The 24,276-nt window shown below is 31.2% G+C and overlaps 1 long non-coding RNA gene across 1 annotated transcript; it reads left to right on the top strand.

The window, feature by feature from the left end:
* The first annotated feature begins 9,888 nt into the window (after window positions 1-9,888).
* Window positions 9,889-22,551, top strand: LOC127710050 (uncharacterized). Its single transcript, XR_007985909.1, has 3 exons — window positions 9,889-10,244; window positions 20,371-20,510; window positions 22,236-22,551. It is a non-coding gene; the product is annotated as an uncharacterized LOC127710050 (long non-coding RNA).
* The last annotated feature ends 1,725 nt before the right edge of the window (window positions 22,552-24,276 follow it).

The following is a 24,276-nucleotide window of genomic DNA, read 5'->3' as shown; positions in this document are numbered from 1 at the left end:
TTTCTCCTGTTTTCTTTCTTGTAAAATTGCATATTCTAAGTGGCTTGATCTGCGAAATTTAGATAACGATGTCACAAAAATTACAACATTGCAAGGTTGAGACGAAGACCAGATACATTCTGTGAATGAAAGACATCAAATATAATAGTCAACTGTTTTGCATTGATGAATTATCTGATACTGTTGCATCATTGAACATATTACAACTATTTTATTTAATTAAGTGAAATTTACATCTGTAGTTTAGTTGTTTTTTTAAATATTTCAATTGCGTTAAGATATGCCTTTTGCTACAAGCTGTCACAATTCTTTTATGAATAAAACATATGGCGAACCAATTGCAAATCACAAGTACAATTCAAAGAGAAAGGCAGTACTAACAATAATTTTAACCATTACAACGCTGTTCGATACGTTGAAAAAAGTCAGTGTAATAAATGTCATCGTTTGATTATAAATGAGTGTGTTTTATATATTTGAAGGAAAACCAAGCAAGGTCCATATCAACATACCATAGTTTCAAATGACATATATATCTGCTATAGACAAATACTCAAAATGATTTAGGTTTATACATACCAAAGTAGCAATGACAGTTTTCTACATGTTTCTTGTCTGTAAATTACGAAAAATAGAAATTTAATGCAATTGTTTCTTTATAAACTTTTAACCAAAACCAAACAACCATTGTAAAGAAAGTTTGGTACATCTAAGACACTATTATTTCAGTGTGGATGTTGTTGTTTTTGCCTTTAAAGACTTGAATATAACATAATTATGGTTCTCTTGTTAAGATCACGTGTCTTTTTTAGTGTAAACTGTGATAAATCATAGTCATTGTCATAAAAACTTTTCAGTAGGGGAACAACTCAAAAAGGATATTGTTACTTCACCAGCTCTACTATCGCGAATTTGTTGTTCGTTACCAGGTTATTTGTCAAAAACGTTCCCTACCGCATCACGTTTTTGACATAGTAAACACTGAAAGAGAAACGTGATCTTAATAAGAGAACCATATTTTATATACAAAGTATTATTGGCTTTGACCCTTTTAAAGTAATACGGAATTCGTTTGCGGTGCATGATCTGCCTTAATAACTAGAAAGACTAATGCCATTTTCTGTTGTGGTATGAATAGTTTTGCCCAGAACTTTAGCTTGTTATGTTTACTGTTTGCTATTGTCTAATGTCATGTTCCTTTATTTAGAAGTGTATTTCAAAAGCGCAATAAAAATTCATTCGTGTTGATTAATATGTGTTTTTCTAAAAAGCACCTGATTTCATTTCGCTGTATTTTAGAGTTCAGATTACAATAACTTCAGAAAAATCAAAGAGCTTATCTAATTGCGAATCTTTAAGTAAAATCCTACCGATTAACAGTACGATGAATGCAGAGTTGAAAAATTAAATTTTCTAGTTTATAAAGCATGAATCTTTACATAGTAGAATAGAAATTTAGCTAAAATGATTCAAGCATTATTATAAATTCTTATACTAAAGATATGAACACAAATCATTTTGCAATTACGTATACACAAAACAAATACAAAATTTTATAAGAACGTATAACAATTCTTCTGAATATCTAAATATTTACTTAAACCAAATGAATCATTTTTTGTCCTAAGGACACAAAGGTTTGCTCTTTTAGTAGTCAAAACCTCTTTGCAATATATAACCTCAAAACTTCTCAAATTCATGCGGAATGTATTCTTAAAAAAATGAGATATCTGATTTCGTGTTTTGTGTTTTTAATGGAAGTTAAGAAGCAATTTAACAACCATGGCATTGATATTCAAGTTAGCCATAGGTTTGAGAAAAGAAGTTGTCTGATTAATGATAACATTTCGATAGCCGGCATTTATGTAACATATAAAAAGAAATTAACAATTGATTGATGATAAATGTTATGTAATATGAGAAGCGAATTCTAATATATCTCTAATACCGTATTTTAAATATTATGATCCATTAAAAAATAGAATTTAAGTTGTCTTTTATAGATTCCGCTTTAGTTTTATGACTTAAATAGATAAAGCATCGAAAATATTACAAACCATTGTGTTTCGCCGTACTATTGAGTAGGGAAAACAATTGATAAAGACTTCTAATAAAAATATACCAATACTGAAAGAAAGAAAATGTTTTTTTTTCTGAACTGATATTTATTGAACGTCCTTCGGTGTGCCAGTCTACAAAATCCTTCAAACAAAACTAAAGACTGAGCAACACGAACCCCACTAAAACCGGGGGTGATCTACGGTGATCCAGAATGGTTAGCAGATTCTTCTCTATACGTGACACCCGTCGTGTTATTTGTACACAAATCGTTGATAGGTTATATTAAGTGATAAGAGATCAGGTAGATTTGTAATTGACTCTTAACTAACACTAAGATATCACCAAATTCGTAAACGTTCGATCAGGTCAATTAACTAACCCTAAAACTTTAATTTGAAATTTTGAAAATGATGAACATGCATTCAAGTTATGAGAATATTTCTACTTGATAATGTTACGATTTGTGTATCAATGAATCAAAATCTTATCAAACGATAAGTATCTTTTCTTACACTAAATTTTACGTCTATATCTGTATACTCCTGTCACAAATATAAAATAATTCTAATCTATCTAACTTACAACTATCGTCTTGGATATTGCCCATCACATACTTTTTAAAAACAGCGGCATTGGAACAAAAATAACATTCAACATTTTTTCAGACCGTTGTCTATACAATGTGTCTGTATCACTATATTTATGCATCAACCTATATAACCCCTATAGAAACAAAACCTTATCTAGAAACACGTGTTGAAGAATCTAAAAATTTACCATTTCAAATATTGAACCGTCTAATTGCATCTCTGCAAGTCCTCCTTTCAATCATAATCTGTATTAATTGGTTACCAAAACGTTATATACCAAATGTTTTCAAAAGGACCTATGTGTGGAAATCCTTCATCCATATTTACAATTCTAACCCATTCTGTGAAGGATAATGCTAGTCAAGTTGAATCAAATGTGGTTAATAAACGTCAACAAATCTGTAATGATACATACATCCAAAGCTCCTATCGTACAAGTATAAAAATTGACATGTCACCCTTTACTAAAGTATTCCATATTCTTAACTTAAAACAGTTTGTAAGAATTAGTCCAACTTTGTTTCATAAAAAGAATGACACACGCTTAATTTTGTTTTAGGTGAACGGGGAATATTTGTTCATCCATTAATTGAGATAACTTGCTCATTTGAAATCAAAACAGATTTGTCAGAGATCTTATGGACCAAATTTGTTGGAATTTGAACACCTGTCTTTGCTTGTAATTGTTTCAATTAAGCAATATCCTCAAATGTATGATATTCCTAAAGTCATGGTAATTTGAAGCGTTACTTCTCTAGATTTGGTACAGAAACAACGAGTTAATGACCGATACATCGAATCAGCGCGTTGGTGCTGTATTGAACCAACCATTCAGGACGTAATAAAATCGCTATATATCGAACCAAGACTTATAGCAGAAAACAAATCTATAATTAATAGTCTTGTCTTCAGTATCAATCTTTAATTGACTAATGACAGAATTGCATGACGATGAAATGGTAATTGGCACAGTTGATAAATCTTACTGACGGTACTATGGTTATAAGTATTTACTGTATGGTCAATTACTCTACAGCTCGTCTGCGTCATGATGGTAGACTTATCGATTCTTAACGAGCAACCATGCAATATTTACTTTAAATGTTCTAATATGATATTTCTTCAACAAAAACAAAACCAAACAAACAAACAATAAACTATTTGGAGGACAACTAATGTGCTGAAATTAAAATGAAAGCTACCAAACAATAGTACAACACCCACATCGTATAGTAAGCTATAAAATGCCTCTGATGACATAAATTGGAACAAGACATGCGGTATGCCAAAGTATACTATAACTAAGGCACATATATAAACACAGCTGATTCAGACAATCTCTGTATTATAATATTTTTTACCGTTAAATGAAATGCTTCAATAATCAATTAGATACAAATAAAAATAGATGTTGGGTATACGTTAATTAAACAGCAACCCTACAACACAGAACATCAAAGGACATCTTGAGATCAGCATACGGTCTTCAAAAAAGAGATAGATATATAAAATTTCAAGCTCTAAATCGCTTCGAGTCTAGAAAAGTAAGGATTAAGTTTTATCAGAGACTATCAAAGAAAAGTTATCAAACCCCAAATCTCCCAAAATAACAAAAGAAAAACTCATTTAAATATGATAATAGACAACCGCTAACGAAGTTTCTAACTTCCAACATACACATACACATTTTGCGGAGATGAACTTATATTCCTAAGATCCAAATCCTTCACCCTTTTAATCTCGGCTGATGATTAACAAAATATACATACATGGAATTATACTGCCCTACACTTTAATAATGGTTGCTGTACTTCTACTTCATAGAAGATTTCTAATAGCATAGTCATTGACAGTACACAAGAGGACATTATCTCGTACAATGCCGAGAAAACTCTATACATACACGTAATTGTATCGTTTACTGTATTTGTGTTTACACATAAAATACTAAGAATGACGGTCACCTGTTTTGTACCCCTCTCCCCCTTTCGGCCATTGACTTGACAATAAAACATTCGAATGCTATATTAAACCTGCGTCCTGTGTCATTTGAGGAAATGTTTATAAAAATGTAATAAATCAAATGCTTCCTTTTTAATTTTAACAAAACAATCTTGTGTACACAAAATAGCTATTTCCTTTACAATTTTGAGACATTTTGGTAATAGGGAAAATGATACGTACGTGTGGAGCGTGTGTACTTATTGATTCGGCCAGGAAATAAAAGTTAAGGTATCAGCGGTTTTGAATAAACAAATTAAAGATATTTTTTGTCAATAATCAAGGGTGTACGTCGTATTATGAATTAAATAAAAACAACCCACCCAAACAATCACACAACGGAACAACAGACAGGTTTATTAGCCCTCTAAGTAAATGAAAGTTTTAAAGTACATATTATCATTGGTGCAAAAAAAAAAAATTGATTCGCCTCGCTACGATTAGTATAAAACCCCGTTATTTGTATGCCCACTCAGCCCATTGACAAATATATCGATTTCGACAGACTGACTGATACAGTCAATAAGCGTGGTGGTTTTACACAGATTTTTTTCCCTTTTTTGATAAAGCATTTTAGAAGAAAGATGCATACAAAATTCAGAAAACAAGGTCACGGAGTTTCCGTTGGACTCTGATGTGAAAATAATTTCGGACATAAAATAATTCTGAAATACGACTCCAAAAAAAAAACCAAGTAAAACAGATTTACGTCAAAAAGCAGTATTTATTTAAAATACCCAAAAAAGAAAACAAAATGGAGATCCAATATGGAAAAAAAAAAAAAAAAAATAACAATACTTACCTGAAAATGATACTGGGTGATATAGAAATCACACAGCATGCAGGAAGAACGAAATAGTAGACGAGAAATCCAAATAAACGTTTTAATCCAAATGGCATACAGCTGATATCGTTAATAACAATTGCCAAAGTATCAAGCACTTATATATCCTTTCACATGTTCTTTTCTAGATAGATGTTGTGATCAGAAAAATACGTAAGAAAATAAAATACAGGTGACATGTTTAAAAATATTGGGGAATTTTACAGGATGCGCAAAGGGGAAGGGAAGCGTTAATGCTATCGTAGATACTATTCAAAATGTTTTATGGTGTTTCATATTGTATAGTATTTCATTCATTGATTGTAGAAAAAAAAACAAAAAAAAACGACAAATGTATTTCTCGAGGACGATCGAAATGGGATCAAGTCGAATCGGCACCTGGTCAATTCGACATTGATAGAAAAGGGTCAAATCGGCGACTAGTTAAAACAGGCACCTGGTCAAATAGGCACCTATATACCTTTAAAGACATTTCGGCATTTGGTTAGTCAATTTTGAACTTATATTATATTTACCTTTAGCTTGTTTTATGACTTATATACAGGAGCAACAGAGGTAGGTTGTTTGTTCTCTATTCGTAATGCAGTTACTAAAATATATCAGGAACAAATCATTGTGTTTACCTTTAAATTGCATAAAAATATGGAAAATGTGAATTTTAAAAAGTTCGGCTTCGCTAGCCGATCTTTTTATGCTGTTGTGATAGCTTTATTATGTTTTATCATATATTTAGTACTAAATACAGCAATTTTGTATATCTAATAAAGGTTCTTTTTTCCAGTCTGTATCACCTACCCTGTATCGCATACCCCGTATCGCATGGCTAAACCCGTATCGCATACCCCGTATCGCATAGCTAAACCCGTATGGCATACCTGGCGTGACGTCACACGTCGAATGACGTCAAAGTTTGAACTATGACGTCCAGTTGCTGCATTTCCTGGCATGATACGAAATGTAACGTCATTTAGTTTGAATTTCTGAAAAAATACTTGTCAGAGAAAATGAGTCATTTATGACACTGATTCAGACTTGAAATTTGGAAAATGATCAAAATACACATTCTCTCTCCACTTGATTTTGTGCTTAGAAGGTGGGTCCACGAAAAGAGGAGTCTCATTATCTCAAATGGTAAAATAAGCGAGTTAATTTAAAACATTTTTTTTTATAGATTTCATGAACGAAATAATATTTATTTAGGTGAAAAGGAGCCTTGGGGAACGTTCACTGCATATCCCTCAAGCAACAACTGATAATACTTCTTTCCAGATTTTCTGTTAACATTAGATACCTTTGCAAATGATAATAAAAATTATTCGGGACTAGAATATCTATTTTTCATGTGTGATAAGACAAGATTATTATTTTCTTATCTAAATGAGGGCCTGCATAATTATTTCTAAAATCTGCCAGGCCCCCACCTCAGAATCAAATGATTGTCTCCTTTAATATATATCATGGATCTGATTTTGTTAAAATATATGATAAACAGATCAATACATGGCAAAATCCGTATCGCATGCTGTATCACCACTCGACCAATATCAGCCCTCGGGACTGATATTGGTCTCTCGTGGTGATACAGCATACGATACGGATTTTGCCATGTATTATTATGTATATACTACTAGCATCTCCTGTGTGGTTGTTATTAGAAATCATTTTTAGTGAAGAGGTTTTCTTTTTTAAACACTTTTTTTTTATTTGAAGTGTTTTATAAACAACATCAACATAAAAGTACTACAAAGCAAGACAAAGTAAGTTCATCTATCAGGTTGAGTAATTATCTTATTAGATTATTAATATACAGCATTGATAATGATGACCCTGAAAGTAAACCACAATTCTCAATACGCAACATTTGTTCAACAATGACTAATGAACCAAGTCAATATCAATGATATTCCCCTTTTCTGTATAACTCTATGCAGAAGCATATACATATTTTGTGGACTCCTATACTTTTGTGTTTAAACCAATACACTAAAGGAAATTTCGACGGAATACGTCTTTTCTTCCCGATACAGTTTATTCGTTTCATGAAAAAGTCACTTTTCATGTTTACTGACAGAAACACTTTAATCAAATAAATATGAAACCGATTTCCTAAAGCTGTTATTCCTAATGCCTAAATACTGATTATAAATGGCTCATTAAAGTGCATGGTTGTTGTGTAAAGAGGATATCATAAAATAATAGGTGAACAAAGAACTGTTCCCTTGTTAGTAGTTAATAAAATGTTGATACAGACAATATTCTCATAAACAGCAACACAGAATCAACTCTCTTAAGAAACGTCTATCGGCGTTCATCTATTATTATACAAACTATATCAATCAGTAGACACCCATCCCCCAATGGATTTAGTTAACAGTCAGAAAAAAACATGCCCTTGTGTTGTGCTAAAATACAGGACTGAGTACGTTGTGTTTTGTATACTGTTTTTTTTTTTCCTTTTTTTTTTGGTTTTGGCCCTGACATTGTCAGTTCGTTTTCGACGTATGAGTTTGGATATCCCTTGTTATCTACACAGCCAAATTTTGCTCACGTGAATTTCACGTGAATCTCATTTCACGTGAATTTCACATGAATTTCACATGAATTTCACATGAATTTCACGTTAATTTCACGTGAAGTGATTTCACGTGAAATTCACGTTAAATTTTCACGTGAAATTATTTCACGTGAATTTCACGTAAAACATTTCATGTGAATTTCACGTGAAAAAATATAAATGGTGTCTAAGTTAAAAAAAAATAACCGAAAATCAAACATTTTGTCAACCTCTAATATCTTGTATTATATGTATCATATATTCCATGGAAATCTTAATTTAATTTGAAAAATTCTATTTTCACGTGAAATTCACGTGAATATTTCACGTGAAATTCATGTGAGTATTTCACGTGAGTATTTCACGTGAAATTCACGTGAATATTTCACGTTAAATTCATGTGAATATTTCATGATATATTCACATGAAAAATTTCACGTTAAATTCACGTGAACAATTTCACATGAAATTAACATGAATCAAAACTCATGTGAAAATGTTATGTTTCATTTTATCTGAATTAAACCATGAATTCATAAGAGAAATTTAACTTTACTGAGTTAAATTTTTGTAACATGAGAAACAAATTCACCTGAATTTTGCTATTATTCATTCCAATTTTCTTTTTGCAAAATTGAATCATTTTAAAAACTGTTATTCTTTGTCTCTCAAGATTTACACATTTGGACATACAATCATTGTAAATGATAAATATTTATCTTTTTGTTAAGCATGAATTATCTCCCTTGATAGTGGGTTAGATGCAACTACAAAAACATGTTGGTTTTGAATTATATTTTCTATCACTGTTTATATTTATCTCTAGTAGAGTCATTAGGATGGAATTTTGTATACATGTGTATCTCTTATTTCAAATTCCTAGATGCCTATATTATATTGATGGACTAATTTGATTTACTAGTAATATTTCTATAATTATTAAGTAGTAAATTTAATTACTTTCACACATCTTATGTCTTCTTTACTTTTATACTTTTAAAAAATGTGGGAGGTAACTCCAACTTATGAAATAGATTACTGTTACTGTAATAGATTCTTTACTTCCCATTATTGCAAAGAAAAAAAGGATAATATATATCATATATATATCATTAACTTCCAAACATGAGTTATCTCCCTTTTTTACTGTGCATAAAACTTTTCCTCAAACTTATAAGTCAAGAAAATTTGTGAGCATTGAATCGCACATAAGTTTAACATTAGGACATATATGAATAAAAACTAGTAAGAATACAGAAAAGAATTTTATATGTACTAAATTTTGTCAATAAATGTAAATTTGAATGTTTATCAATTTTTTAAGTATATTGAAAGTGCAGTATAAAATTTTTTGTATTGCTTTTTATAACATGACATCTATACAAGAAGCAAATTTTGTTTATAATCTTTGAAATTGAAAGATTGCATGATCAATTGTTGCACTGGGACACATTTTAAAATTACAAAACAATTTTACGTCCCTGTATTCTTTATAGATTAATGTTTTTATTCAGAAAAAATGAATGGTTACATCAAGGAATTGTATATTTAAATATAAAATTCCTTGGTTACATTTACACTTTATTATTAAAAAAAACTTACATTCTTTAAGCTTTAATAAATGTGTGGTAAATGATTGCCAATTAGACAAGGCTTGCTCATTGAATTAAGGTTAAACATTTTACTTTTGTATAGATATATATATATATATTCTTTTACACAATGAAATCACAGTCATAATTGAAATTATATTTATTATATTTTATCTGGGACTATTATACTAAGTTAGTATAATAGTCCCAGATTTTATAAATATATATATTAAATAGCTGTAAGGGTTTAATTAACTAACAGCTCCATGTGGAGGTGCTCCTATGTAAAGGATGCTTATTAACAAAATAATTTGTTATATGTTCCAAGGATTTGTATAGTAGGAATGGGGGAACTAGCAGGTACCTATTTTTCACTTTTCACATGGAGAAATACTTTGAACATCAGATCAGGACAATATCCGTGAATCTCTCGTCCGGAGTCGGGTTTTTTTAAAACGCTTGAAAGATACAGATTATGACGCGTCTTAAAGAGAAGAACGCCGTCAGCCGATTGTCAACAACAGTACTTGTTTCAGTTAATTTAACAAGACAAACAATACCAAGGAGCTATGAATCAATGAATACTCGAGGATGTACTACAGGTAACTCAAACAAATGATTTAATAGTGCAGGAATAAACAGAAATCTGCAATGACTGAATGAGAATGGTTTTCATCTTCGATTTTGGTATCGTTTTCGTTCGCTCCCAAATAATTTTTATACACGTTCGCCCCATAGGACCTAACGCATCTAATTTCAAATTCCAGTTGAATTGTAAGTTATTTTATTATTTGTATACAGTAACGTAGCTTGCATTCTGTTATTCACGAAGTCAAGGGGTCTTAAGCTATCGATTTTTTTTAACAATTTGAACAAACTAAAGTTAAACTACCAACTTATTAGTTCATTACCTGCTTATAATTTTTCAATGTTCATATGGATACTTAAATCTTTTAAGACGCATTCATGATTTAGTTTCTCATATCGAATTCTTTAAGTGTCGCAACTTCCCAGATAATGGCAGATCAAAAAATATTTATGAATAATGGAGATGGATATGTCAAATTCTGACTGAGTCTTATACAGTATAAATTTGTCACTTCTTTTTTTATTTGTATATGATTCAAATCATACGTATTACTATCTTATCTATGATTAACTCAAAAGTTATATAGATAACAAACACTTGGCTGACTTGCAGTTATCACATACATGACACAAGACAATCACTGACAAGTTTCCGGACTTGCTAGCAGTAACTGAAAGCCAGATCAAATACAATGTACCTAATCTGTTGTACAAAATGTACACTCTAATACTGGTCACGTGGCTGTACCTCACTTTGACATTAGATTTAACGTCATATCAATTGACTTGAATTGTGTCAATTTTTTTTATTCCAGCATATTTAGATTACAGAAAACTACAAATGGTATAAATCAATAATGACAACAAAACGATACAGTATAAAAAAGAAGATGTGGAATGATTGCCAATGAGAATGCTACAGGTCACTGTACAGCATGGCCAACTATTATCCTCAGTGTAAGCCAGTACAAGTTATCGCGCATGATTTTAATTTCTTATCCGTCTGATCAGTCTTTTCTGTGTGTGATATCTTATCAAGACAACATGCTGAGTTTGTAAAGACAATGTTGACACTCGTTAATAATTTGACAACACTAAGTAAACAATATTATAACCATATGACATTGTAGCATGCTAGGTTCCACATGAATACGAGTTGTATAAACTGACTTTATTTCCAAAAGATAAAATTCTATTTTACCGAATATCAAACATACAAAATAAAAAGTCGAAAAAGGACAAATACGAGATTATGATAACCAAACATATATACATGTATATATATCTATCATTAAATCGTTGGCTTGTTATAGTTTATAAAAGCACTTACATAAAATTAAAATTGTTCTTTAACAATTTCAAAAGCAAGAGGGTTGTAATTGTGAGGTTATATTATATTAGATATAATATTCTTGATTTCAGTAACATCATTTTTAGAGAAGTATGGCTATGCAATGAGTTGACAATCAAAATATGGATAGATGTAATTCATGTAATAACAAAATACATAATCGAAAAATGATTCACTATAGTCATCAATAGAAATGTTCACACGATGTTGTTCGATTTTGATATATCTTAAACCTTTCTTTCGACGTAAATCCGAATATGAGACAACGTAGATTTTTATCTTGTTTTACATAAAGAAAGTCCCACAGAAAAAGTGTATACAATAATGTTCAGAGTATAATATAAAAAAAAGGGGGGGGGGGAGTACCCTGCCCAGATAATAATATAACTGATATGTAAAGGAAAGTTTTAACCACAGATTTGAACTTGACAATTTTATCTGAAATTCACACCAGGTGACCAAATACATGTTGAAATTTGTGAACTTCACACGGATATCTTTAGAAAACATGCTAATCGAAACAACAGGGGTCGCAGGCATCTGTTTTCAAGTATAATTCTGAATTTTAACGATTCCAATTATCTTATTCATTTGATAAATTAAAAATTTCAAATTCTGCAAATACATGTACAAAAAATGTACAATATACATTTTTTTTTTTTATAAATTTTGTAAATGTAAGAAGATGTGGTATGAGTGCCAATGAGACAGCTCTCCGTAAACTTTACATTAACAGAAAAATAATTAAAATAAGTTTCCTTTTTAATAAATATTTTACATAAATGTTCAATTGCAAAATTAAAATTTTTTTCATGATAGAATCTTTTGAAAGGACGGAGACAAATAAAAATAATATTTATTTTGTTCAATGCGATTTATTTTTCTAAAAGTTAAGTGTATAGAAGGAGAATGTGCATCAAACAAGCAATAGACTAGTAAACTCACATGTACATGTATGTATCTAAAATTTTGTTTCTTAAGGTAGATAGGGTGTCTTCCTCCATCTTGAATTTTGAAATACCAGAAAACAATCGGTCTAGATCTTTAATAAAAGGTGCAAATTTTGAGAGTAGTAGGTAATTCATGTGCAAGAATTTTCATTTCAATATAGAAAATGACCTATTTTATCATATTTATGGTTGTATTTTACAAAAAAACAGAATACTTTTGTTTGATTCTATTTTTTCCAACTTTGCCATATAAGGGGAGGCAACTCAAATGTAAGGGCAGATAATTCAGATAAAGTTACTTTTACAATAGAATGTGTTAGGAATTTACCTATTTTATTATGTAGCAAGAAAACGGGTCCCATGACCCCATTTTTTATTTTTCTTATCTGAAAGCATACTATTAGAGCTATCTTCACATATTTTATCTCAAAATTCTATGGTGTAGTTTTCGTTTTATGGCAGAAAATTGGGTTTTCCATGCATAATCATTACAAAATCTGTCAATTTTGCACAACCTGTAGCGTGAAAATAAGCCCCGTGTCCCATTCTTTTTATTATTTTTTTTTAAAAAGCACGATATAAACTACATTTTGGCAAATTATTAAAAAAAATTCTATGGATTATAATTTAGACACCCCATCTTCCTTAAACTGTTAAAATATTTTAGTTCAATTTATTTCAATTTTAAGCGATTGTCGTTTTGTAATCTTTAAATTAGCATTACTACATACAAATATTTTCGTATATAGTCCACACTGGCACATATGCTGCCCTTGTCTTATTCTTTTAAGACTTTGGCAATTGGTTTATCTTGGAGAATATTTTTTTTTTCTCATTTGAAACTTTTGTGCATTGAAATTTACAATTTATAAAGTAAACTTGAAAAGAAAGAGGCTATTAAACATTGTTAAACCGTCAAAGAAAAAAAAACACAAACAACTCATGTCTACTGAGAATAACAGAAGTTATCACATTGTCATGTGTTAATTATTTATCCATGAATATTATATTTACCTGGTTTGACTTAGATTATTTCTGGTCAACTTCAAAAAATGATCGCATCTCGATTTTTGAATAAAAAAGGCCCTGATTCAAAAAAAATTGTAAAATATGAAATTTATATCGTTGGATAGATTTAAAACCAGAGAATAAATATACATGCGAATGAAGCTGTTTCTAATAAAGATTTTATGTCAATTCATTAAAGAAAACCCATGTGCACACATTTTTGGTTTCGTATTGTATGAAGTACAATGTAATAGGTCGTGCACCCGGTGTTCTTTAATTGAAAAAGGCCCTAACTTCTGCAATCCTTATCAAAATACAAATTAGATCTGTAGAAAGCTTATAAATTGAACTTTCAAAATTGATGCCAATGAAAAAGAAATTTAATGATATTTACAGACAGCTAATCAAAATTTAAGATTTCCTTTAACAATCTATAGTAAATTTATCGATATCGATTGTGGTCAAATTTGACGCATGCGCAAAGCGGGTGCTGATAATAGTTGCGTATGGCCTTCAACAATGAGCAAAGCCCATACCACAAACCCAGCTATAAAAGGCCCCAAAATCACAAATGTAAAACATTCAAACAAGAAAACTAATGGCATAATTAATGTATAAAAAATGAACGCTAAAAACAAATATATATGTAACAAAGCAACAAAGGACAACCACTGAATTAATATTACAGGCTCCTGACTTGGGACCGGCACATATATACAGAATGTGGCGGGGTTAAACATGTTAGGGTAATCCAAACCCTCGCCCTTATATATAGAATAGAATAGAATATTTTTATTCACCAAATTAGGGCCCCAGAAGGGCATATAGCAAACAAACAATATTATTATAAACAATAATATTTAGATATGTATACATTATGACAAGTTCACAGATCAAGTTCAATATATATTCTGTTCAGAAAAAATAACTTAAGTTGTTTTAATTTTGCAGAGCTACATTCACGCAAACAATCAGTTTTTCACTTTCATTTTTATACTACCGCAAAAAATTAAAAAATTTTGCGGTCGTATATTGGTATGAAGTTGGCGTCGTCGTCTTCGTCCGAAGACACATTGGTTTTCGCACAATAACTTTAGTTCAAGTGAATGGATCTCTATGAAATTTTACCATAAGGTTTGATACCACAAAAGGAAGGTTGGGATTGATTTTGGGGGTTATGGTACCAACAGTTAAGGAATTAGGGACCAAAAATAAGCATTTTTATACGACCGCAAAAATTGAAAATTTTTTGGTCGTATATTGGTATGACGTTGGCGTCGTCGTCGTCGTCGTCCGGCGTCGTCCGAAGACACATTGGTTTTCGCACTCTAACTTTAGTTTAAGTGAATGGATCTCCATGAAATTTTATCATAAGGTTCAATACCACGAAAGGAAGGTGGGGATTGATTTTGGGGGTTATGGTACCAACAGTTAAGGAATTAGGGGCCAAAAAGGGGCCAAAAATAAGCATTTTTGTAACTTCCAGACAATAACTTGTGTGTAAGTGTATGGATCTCTCTGACATTGTACCACAAGGTTCCATATCACAAAGGGAAGGCTGTAATTGATTTAGGGGGTAATTGCCTCAAAATTTTAGGAATTAGGGGCCAAAAAAGGGGCAAAAAACAAGCATTTTTCTAGTTTCATGACAATAACTTGTGTGTAAGTGTTTGGATATTTCTGAAATTGTACTACAAGGTTCCATATCACAAAGGGAAAGCTGGAATTGAGTTTGGGGGTAATTGCCCGAAACGTTTAGGAATTGGGGGCCAAAAATAAGCATTTTTCTAGTTTCCAGACAATAACTTGTGTTCAAGTGTATGGATCTCTCTGAAATTGTACTGCAAGGTACCATACCACAAAGGGAAGGCTGGGATTGAGTTTGGGGGTGATGAATCATAAGGGGGTTCAAAAAATTTGGGGGGGGGGGGATTTTTTTTTTTCTTTTTTTTTCTTTTTTTCCTTTATTTTTTCTTTTAAAATTTTCCATTTTAAGTTGGTTATTTCTGATTAATATTTAAAAGCAAATAATAATGATATGGTAGGAGATACACACCAAACAGGATGTGTAAATTATTATATAATAAGTATTGTGCAATAGCAAGAAATTTTCAATTGCACAGTATTGCACAATTGCAAGAAATCTTCAATTGCACAGTATTGCGCAATAGCAAGAAATCTTCAATTGCACAGTATTGCGCAATAGCAAGAAATATCCAATAGCACAATATTGCGCAATAGCAAGAAATTGTCAATTGTACAGTATTGCACAATAGCAAGAAATATTCAATTGCACAGTATTGTGCAAAAGAAGATACTTCGTATAAATTGCTTATTTCTTGATCAATTTCAATGGGATTTTATTCTTGAATTCTTCGGGTTCTTTAATATGCTGAATCTAACCGTGTATTAAGTTTTTGGATTTTGGGCCCCGTTTTTAAATTGGTCCACATTGAGGTCCAAAGGGTCCAAAATTTAACTTTGTTTGATTTCATCAAAAATTGAATTATTGGGGTTCTTTGATATGCCGAATCTAACCGTGTATTTAGATTCTTAATTTTTGGTTCCGTTTTCAAATTGGTCTACATCAAGGTCAAAAGGGTCCAAAATTAAACTTAGTTTGATTTTAACAAAAATTGAATTTTTAGGGTACTTTGATATGCTGAATCTAAACATGTATTTAGATTTTTGATTATGGGCCCAGTTTTCAAGTTGGTCCAAATCGGGGTCCAAAATTAAACTTTGTTTGATTTCAACAAAAATTGAATATATGGGGTTCTTTGATATGCTGAATCTAACCATGTATTTAGATTTTTGATTTTTGGTCCCCGTTATCAACTTTGTCCACATTGAGGTCAAAAGGGTCCAAAATTAAACTTTGTTTGATTTCATCAAAAATTGAATTCTTGGGGTTCTTTGATATGCTGAATCTAACCATGTATTTAGATTTTTTATTTGTGGACCCGCTATCAAATTGGTTCATATTGAGGTCAAAAGGGTCCAAAATTAAACTTTGTTTGATTTCATCAAAAATTGAATTATTGGGGTTCTTTGATATGCCAAATCTAACCGTGTATTTAGATTTTTAATTTTGGGTCCCGTTTTTAAATTGGTCTACATTAAGGTCCAAAGGGTCCAAAATTAAACTTAGTTTGATTTTAACAAAAATTGAATTCTTGGGGTTCTTTGATATGCTGAATCTAAACATGTGTTTAGATTTTTGATTATGGGCCCAGTTTTCAAGTTGGTCCAAGTTGGGGTCCAAAATTAAACTTTGTTTGATTTCAACAAAAATTGAATATATGGGGTTCTTTGATATGCTGAATCTAAACATGTATTTAGATTTTAGATTTTTGGCCCAGTTTTCAAGTTGGTCCAAATTGGGGTCCAAAATTAAACTTTGTTTGATTTCAACAAAAATTCAATATATGGGGTTCTTTGATATGCTGAATCTTACCATGTATTTAGATTTTTTATTTGTGGGCCCGCTATCAAATTGGTTCATATTGAGGTCAAAAGGGTCCAAAATTAAACTTTGTTTGATTTCATCAAAAATTTAATTATTGGGGTTCTTTGATATGCCAAATCTAACCATGTATTTAGATTTTTAATTTTGGGTCCCGTTTTTTAAATTGGTCTACATTAAGGTCCAAAGGGTCCAAAATTAAACTTAGTTTGATTTTAACAAAAATTGAATTTTTGGGGTTCTTTGATATGCTGAATCTAAACATGTGTTTAGATTTTTGATTATGGGACCAGTTTTCAAGTTGGTCCAAGTTGGGGTCCAAAATTAAACTTTGTTTGATTTCAACAAAAATTGAATATATGGGGTTCTTTGATATGCTGAATCTAAACATGTATTTAGATTTTAGATTTTTGGCCCAGTTTTCAAGTTGGTCCAAATTGGGGTCCAAAATTAAACTTTGTTTGATTTCAACAAAAATTGAATATATGGGGTTCTTTGATATGCTGAATCTTACCATGTATTTAGATTTTAATTTTGTGGGCCTGCTATCAAATTGGTTCATATTGAGGTCAAAAGGGTCCAAAATTAAACTTTGTTTGATTTCATCAAAAATTTAATTATTGGGGTTCTTTGATATGCCAAATCTAACCGTGTTTTTAGATTTTTAATTTTGGGTCCCGTTTTTTAAATTGGTCTACATTAAGGTCCAAAGGGTCCAAAATTAAACTTAGTTTGATTTTAACAAAAATTGAATTCTTGGGGTACTTTGATATGCTGAATCTAAACATGTGTTTAGATTTTTGATTATGGGCCCAGTTTTCAAGTTTGTCGAAGTTGGGGTCCAAAATTAAACTTTGTTTGATTTCAACAAAAATTGAATATATGGGGTTCTTTGATATGCTGAATCTAACCATGTATTTTGATTTTGGACATTGGACCATAATAGGTAAATTAAAAAAATTGAAGTTCTTAGACCACATTCTTTCTGTGTCAGAAACCTATGCTGTGTCAAATATTTAATCACAATCCAAATTCAGAGCTGTATCAAGCTTGAATGTTGTGTCCATACTTGCCCCAACTGTTCAGGGTTCGACCTCTGCGGTCGTATCAAGCTGCGCCCAGCGAAGCATTTTATTGTAACTTATAGACAATAACTTGTGTGTTAGTGTATGGATCTCTCTGACATTGTACCACAAGGTTCCATATCACAAAGGGAATGCTGGGATTGATTTTGGGGGTAATTGCCTCAAAATTTTAGGCGAGTCCCCTGGGGTCACCCCCACCCCCTTCTTTTTGAAAACTTGTAAAGGGTCAAGATCTCCGAAACCATATATATTCTTGTATGGGACAATAAAACAAATCAAATGAAATCCATGGGGTATAAGGCGAGTCCCTTTGGGTCACCCCCACCCCCCTCCTGTTTAAGAACTTGTAAACGGTCGAGCTTTTCATTATTAATAAGATAATACCACATTGAGGTCCAAAGGGTCCTAAATTAAACTTTTGTTTAATTTCATCAAAAATTGAATTCTTTGGTTCTTTGATATGCTGATTCTAACAATGTTTGAGTGTTAAATCATATCTAATTTTAGAGAACTTATATTAATTAGTCATCACTGGTTGTTGTTATTATATTATTGATTATAATTTGAAAAAATGCATCATATCTTATTTTAGAGAACTATTTATCCAGTTTGAGTTATTTCCATTTGCACAGAAAATATTATGGATAAAATTAACCAGTGTTTCATTTCAACATAAATTAAATATATATATATAGGGTTCTTTCAAATGCTGAATTTAAACTCTATTTAGATATTAGATTTTTAGGCCCAGTTTTCAAGTTGGTCCAAATCAGGGTCCAAAGGGTCCTAGATTAAACTTTTGTCTGATTTCATCAAAAATTGAGAATTCTTGGGGTTCTTTGATATGCTGATTCTAATATGTACTTAGATTTTGGATATTGGACCATAATAGGTATTTAAATGTCCAATTTCAAATATATCAGTTCTTTGACTACATTCATTTTGTGTCACAAACCTATGATGTGTCAAATATTCAATCACAATCCAAATTCAGAGCTGTTTTAAGTTTAAATGTAGTGTCCATACTTGCTCAACTGTTCAGTGTTCGACCTCTGATGGAAAATCCGGTTTGCTGTCTCTCTGACAGCCTCTTGTTCAAATTAGTCTACATTAGGGTCCAAAGGGTCCAAAATGAAACTTAGTTTGATTTTAACAAAAATTGAATTCTTGGGGTTCTTTGATATGCTGAATCTTTAAGTTCTTTGACCACATTCATTCTGTGTCAGAACCTATGCTGTGTCAAATATTTAATCACAATCCAAAGCTGTATCAAGCTTGAATGTTGTGTCCATACTTGCTCCAACTGTTCAGGGTTCGACCTCTGCGGTCGTATCAAGCTGCGCCCAGCAGAGCATTTTATTGTTATACATGCTTGAAGATATTGGTCTGATAATTTTCATGATTATTGTATACATGTAGTTTTACCATGACAAGTTGCATATCAAGTTCAAATTTTGTTTCAGTTCAGATGATTTTTTTTTATAGCAGAAACTGTTTAGGACAAATGTAGGAATTATGGTCCAAAACAAGCATTTTTCATGTTTCATGGCAATAAATTGTGTATAAGTGTAGGATAACTATAAAATTGTACTACTTAATAGGTCATTTGTAGGTTCCATACCTCAAAAGAAGGTTTGGATTAATTTTTGGGGAAACAGACTAAACCATGTAAACCATTTAATAATTTGGGGCCAAAAAAAAAGAAAGATTTTCTGGTTTCAAAACATTTAAGTCTTGAATAATATACATTGTACATCATTTGTATATGTTCATACACCTGAACTAATATATAGATAAAAGAAGATATGGTATAATTTCCCTTCACCCAAGATTAAATGACATACATGTAGAAGTTAACATAAACTACAGGTCACAGTTCATCCTTCAACAATGAGCAAATCCCATACAGTCTAAGGGGAAATTGTAAACAATCAATTTCAAATGGTTACAACTTGAAAACTAATTTAATAATGTCAAGGGGTCTTCAGTTACTGTTGTAAGACTACAATGGGATGACCTGCTTTTAGTTTAAACTACTGGACCAAATTTAATAAAATCATTAAAAGGGTATCTAATACTATTAATTATGATTTTCAAAACAACAGTGGATACAGGTGAGTGACACAGGCTCTTGAGAGCCTCTAGTTGATATTTGATAGTACAATTCTAAGTTTAATATAAATACATATAGCAAGAAATACATGTATATTATAAGCTAATTGTTTGCAAAACTCTTTGAATAGTATTGCGTCCACAAATGTACTGTTTTCTCCCTTTCAGCAGTATTACAAGGTATGGGCAGAGGAGTTGACTATTGATAATGACTGATACTGGAATTAATGAAGTAACCTACATGTAGTGTCCAATCTCTATGTGGAGTTTGCCTATCAGACAGTCCATTTTTACATGTACCAAAAAATGTACGTTGACAGCCAATGCTAAGTATTAATCTTAAACATATATTCAATGATTGTATGTGCATCTCTGATACATATATTTCGCTGTTGTGTGGCTTTATTTCTGATCAGAGACCGATAAAAATCAGATTATCCTTTATTTTAAGTTCAAATATTATGTACTAGTAACTACATGTACTCAATGTCTTGCATTCATTTAACTAATAATGATGATGTAGCATCCAACAAAAAGTATATCTTTTTGACCTTCATTTTATGCCTCACTGATTATGTATATGTATGAATTCTGTCAGATTGTGGTACTTAAAAAAAGTTTTGAGTGTTTTGCACATATACTTTGTCATTGGACTTTAAATAAATTTGATTTCTGATAATGGCAGAGTGTTTTGAACATTGCTTCATAGTGATGATCAGATTACCTTTAATCAATATATATACAATGTACATGTACACTGCTACTGTAAAATAAAGTTTCCTAAATATTGCACTAATTTTAAAGTAACAAAATAGTACTGAATATTAAAAGTAGATTTCCAGTACTACATATGTTTGGTACAGAAATAGTACCTATGCAAAAGTAGCTGTGTATATAAATAGAATTTAATTGTTGCAGATTGATAATTTTTAGTAATTTGAAAATAAGGAGATGTGGTAGGATTGCCAATAAGAAAACTATCATGATCAGCCACGGTCAAAATGAAGGGGATGTAAGCAGTTTTAGGCCACTTTAAGACCTTCAACAATGAACAGAACAATACTGTTTACTCAGCTGTTAAAGATCCTGACAAAATGCGCAACAGTTCAATCTAGAAATTTAGTACTAGTCATTTTGCTAGTGATGTTCACTTATTGGTTAAAAGAAAAATTAATTGTTTTGTCTCTTGGTGAATATTTTTATGCCCCTGCCGTAACGGTGGGGGCATTAAGTTTTACCCTTGTCCGTCTGTACGTACGTCCCAAAATTGGTTTCCGTTCTCTAAATTAAGTTTGCCTCAACCAAATGTTATGAAAATTATACACAATTCTTATTACCACAAAACACAGATCAAGTTTGAATTTTGGTGGCGTCACTTTAACCGTTCTAGAGTTATGCCCTATAGAAATGGAAAAATTGCAAAAGTTTTAGTTTCCGTTCTCTAACTTAAGTTTGCCTCAACCAAATGTTATGAAACTTATACACAACTGTTCTAGAGTTATGCGTGTTTACAAATAGAAAAATTGCTGAATTTTTAGTTTCTGTTTTCTACTTAAGTTAGCCTCAACCGAATGTTATGAGACTTACATACAATGCTTATATAGGCACTAAGTATACTTATATATACAGGTAATGTGGTTTGTTTTCATAAGTAATTTATTATAAAATTTGACATGGTATGATTGCCAATGAGACAACTATCCACCAGAGTCCAAATGACTGAATATTGACAACTGTAAATGATCATATGTACAGCTTTCAACAATGAGCAAAACTGATACAGCATAGCGAGCTACAAAATGTCCTGAAACAGGGTTGGCAAAAACCTGGGTTTTATGAGTATTGCCCAGCCCAGTGGGAATTACTGGGTTTTACTGGGTAAATCACCATCAAATCACCAATGACCATGTCTGAGCTTAAAATACAAAACAGTTATCTCCTAATTATAAGTTTGGTAATCATTGGAGATTAAATTGGTGTTATCTTTTTTGCTTGACTACAGAAACAAACATGCTGATTTTATTATATTACAGGAACTGTAGGAAGTATTCAAAGAGTCTGATTGCTAAGTATGCATTACAGGATTTTATCATTGGAGCAACATCTTAGGAGGAGAAGTGCAAATGTATGAAGGAATCCTTGGGTACAAATAGCAATTATATGCAGAAGAGGACTCTAAAACATTATTAACAGACATGTAGTCATAGTAGTGGTGTTTTCAAGAAACGTAAACCAACTGGAATTAACAATTGTGTATATTTTTTCAACCACAAGTACTTTCAGAATATAATACAATTCAAATTCAAATTATTGTGTCAACATACAAGTTACAGTAAAAAAATGAAAATGCATGTTTTAAAATGAATTTTATATAAAAAAATGAAATAACAAGAATTTTTAGCTTATTGTGCAGCCAAACTTTGAGATTTTTTAATGGTATATGCCTGTTGTTTGTCAACATTTTGCCTTAACCTTAAGATCAGTGTTAAAATGAGAAAAAAACTATTTTTGCATATATGAAATAAGAAGTAAATGGTTGTAAATTACAGAGAGCCTTTCAATATGGTACATTTGTATATCAGCTATATTTCACAGAACTTTCTATTTTAGTTTATTAGTACAATGAGACATGAGGTATACATCAATCAGCCAGCAATATAACAACAAAAACACCTGAAAGGCATTAAGGTGCTAACATGCAGTCCTCAACAAAAGACAGGTGTCTAAAAGATATGCCATGATCTATTTAATTGACCAGAGGCTATAAAAAAACTTACAATATGAATCAAGAATAGCCATCAACACCAAATTCTCTGAATATTTTTTTTTTATTAAGACGAGATTTTTGACAACCACTGAAAAGATTTCTGGCTTTAAGCAGGTACATGAATAAGTGGCGAGGTGAACTAGTTTTTTTTCTTCAAAACCTTCTTAAAGAGAATTGGCATCTTTTGCAAGTAAGTCTTTTCCATAATGTGATTGGTTTGTGTCAAAACTGATGACCACACAATATGACTTATACAAACATAATAAAAATCAACTCAAATGAAATATACATCAGTGCAATCAACTTCTAAAAAATGACCACAGTCCATAAATCATTTACAAAAAAGGATTGAGACTCAACACAACCAAAAAAGTTCTAGGAGTGAACTAAGGTGCCCTGGATATAATTTATATCCTATGATGCATTTGCTTGCCTTCTTTGTTTAAGACCAAAAAATTTTGGAAACAAAGAAAGTAAAACAGAATGGAAGTATGAACACATGGTCCAGACCAAGAATAATATTTTTCATGTTTATATATATATCAAAACAGAATTTGTATTAGATTAGAATTGACTTACATAAATAAGCTCAAATCCTGTGAAATTAGTGTGATTGAGGCTGAATTCACTTTAATTTCATTAAAAAAAAGAAGCTCGATTCATGTTAATTTCACGTGAAAAGTTCACGTGAATTTCACGTGAAGGCTCAATTCACGTGAATTTCACATGAAAAATTTCACGTGAATTTCACGTGAATCAGTATTTCACGTGAAAATCACGTGAGTTTAACGTGAAATTCACGTGAAATATTTCACGTGAATTACGCGTATAAGCTCGATTAACGTGAAATTCACGTGAATTTTTTCACGTGAAATTCACGTTAATTTCACATTAAATTCACGTGAACAAAATTTGCCTGTGTATCGCCTCTCTTTTTTCTAATGTAACGTAAACACTAGGTACTTTCTGCTGTTATTTTGTACTGCACTGGCACAAATATTCTATAAATTCCATTTGGTTTGCAATAAATTTGGAGTATTGTGTGATTTTCAATTTATAGTAATATTCCTTCCTAAACTGTCCGACTTAAATTAGCAGCATTTTGGTTTTCGTAGTGATAACTTGTCCAAATTGTGTTTGTTTTAGTGAAGTTGGAAAAGAAATTAAATAATAATAAAGAGAAAAAGACAAATTGGTTGATAGTTGTTGAATTAAAGGCTATCTTGTTAATCTAGAAGCAAATACGTTACCCTTAGTTGTGTGTCCTTTTAGATCTAATTTCACAAAATAGACAAACATAGTGAAAT

This window comes from Mytilus californianus, unplaced genomic scaffold (genome assembly GCF_021869535.1).
Source record: "Mytilus californianus isolate M0D057914Y unplaced genomic scaffold, xbMytCali1.0.p SCAF_7, whole genome shotgun sequence".
NCBI lineage: Eukaryota > Metazoa > Mollusca > Bivalvia > Mytilida > Mytilidae > Mytilus > Mytilus californianus.
The sequence above is the reverse complement of the archived record's forward strand: the minus strand, read 5'-3'. Positions and strand labels throughout refer to the sequence as shown.